This window comes from Anarrhichthys ocellatus, unplaced genomic scaffold (genome assembly GCF_004355925.1).
Source record: "Anarrhichthys ocellatus isolate YVR2014 unplaced genomic scaffold, GSC_Weel_1.0 scaffold77, whole genome shotgun sequence".
Taxonomy (NCBI): Eukaryota; Metazoa; Chordata; class Actinopteri; order Perciformes; family Anarhichadidae; genus Anarrhichthys; species Anarrhichthys ocellatus.
In genome coordinates this window covers 1,524,981-1,526,770 of record NW_022280107.1, presented here as the reverse complement: position 1 = coordinate 1,526,770, position 1,790 = coordinate 1,524,981, and positions in this window count along the sequence as shown.

Below are 1,790 nucleotides of genomic sequence, written 5' to 3'. Positions count from 1 at the left end.
TATCATGTCAGTATGTTTGTATATCATGTCAGTATGTTTGTATATCAAGTCAGATGTTCCACGTGTCACTCCCCCCCCCCCCCCCTCTTGTATTCGGACCACGGTGAAGAGTATAGTATCCACATCACACAACACCCACATAATCTACAGTTATATGATCTTTGATGCCCAAATAATCAATGTTATCAATAAATGAAATGAAAGCATGTGAAAAGAGGTTAGTTATAGGGACAAACTTATAGATAATGATTACCAAAGTCTGCAATTATATTGAGCCGCATTTTTAGCATCTTTTGAGTGAATAAATTAGCTTTTACAGCACATTTACTATTGAACACTGCCATTAAAGCCAAAGCTCCAATAAATCAACTTTATGCTTCCTGCCCAGCAGCAACACAGCAGACCAACAGAGGAATCAGTGAAGAGCAAACCAGAGCTGCTGGATCATCTGTGAGGTGTCTGCAAACGATAAATGCTACATTAATACCGCCTCCACTGGATACAAGATTGTATCCAGTGGTGTACCTCTGGTGTACCTGCCTGTCTGGGCGTCTCCTCCTCTCCCTGAATGCATCACCTTATCAGCATGGAGACCTCCTTAGAAACAGCTGCTCCACAGTGTCTGGCTCATCTCGCTGTGTGCTGCTGCCACCTAGTGGAAAGCCCTGCACATGACGGCTAAATTGTCGTGTAAGTTTTTGTCACATTTGACAGTTCCAGAGAGGCCGTTAAAGCCCTGCTCAGGTCACTTTTAATGGATGGTGTGGGGCTTTTCAAAATAATAGACTTCTTGCATGCTGGCTTGTTCAACGACACTGAGGAGAGACAACCACAAACCCCCAATCTTTTCTTTTTCCTGCATTCCTCTCCTTTTCTTTCAGGTCCTAAATCATTGCTTTCTTGTTAGTCATAGTTTATAGTTTCTAATCTTTTCCTGTGGTTGATCTATATTGGGGTTTTTTTGGTCAGATTCCCTTTTCTGTGAGTGAATTGTTTTACAGACTTGACTTCAGAGCGAAGATGTGTCACGAGGAGGAAGTAACGTGCAGAAACAGTCCAGATGAAATGATTGTCCCTCGCTCTGCATATACGCAGACTCTAGAAGGTCATCAACCCAACTATGGAAATGTGAATCCCACTATCTTCACTCTCTTTTATTGCTGCTGCCCTCTGGTCCCCCTCGTCTCCATTCCCTGATTCATCGCATATTGTGAGCCAAAAGAAAGGTCAGCGCAAACTCTATAAAGCCTTTGCTGAATGGGTGCTACAAATGCAGAACGTGTGTGAATGTGATGCTCTATTAGAGGGAAATAATACACAATATCCTGTGGCACTTTGATTTTAGACAATTTCCTAAATCCCATAGAGGTCAGTGTTAGACATCCTTTGTTTTATTTTTGCGCAGTAACTTTATTGTCCCGCTCGTATGAGTCAAATCAGTGGCAATGCATTCCATTTAGTACTTTGATGAAACAAGTGGGGCAAACTAAGCTAACTCATTTGATCTTAACAAAGCTAGCTAGCTGCTAGCCAGCAAATAAACATCCATTGATGCTAATGATGTGATGATGCTGGTAGCAAAAAGATTAGTGTTGAATGAATTCTCTCTTTTTAGCTACATAGCACAATCTTAAAGGAAAGAGCTGCCTCTGACAGGCTGAATCTACAGCACGGTGGACCGGTCTCTGCTGGAGGATCTGTGTCTGTCCACGGTGGACCGGTCTCTGCTGGAGGATCTGTGTCTGTCCACGGTGGACCGGTCTCTGCTGGAGGATCTGGGTCTGTCCACG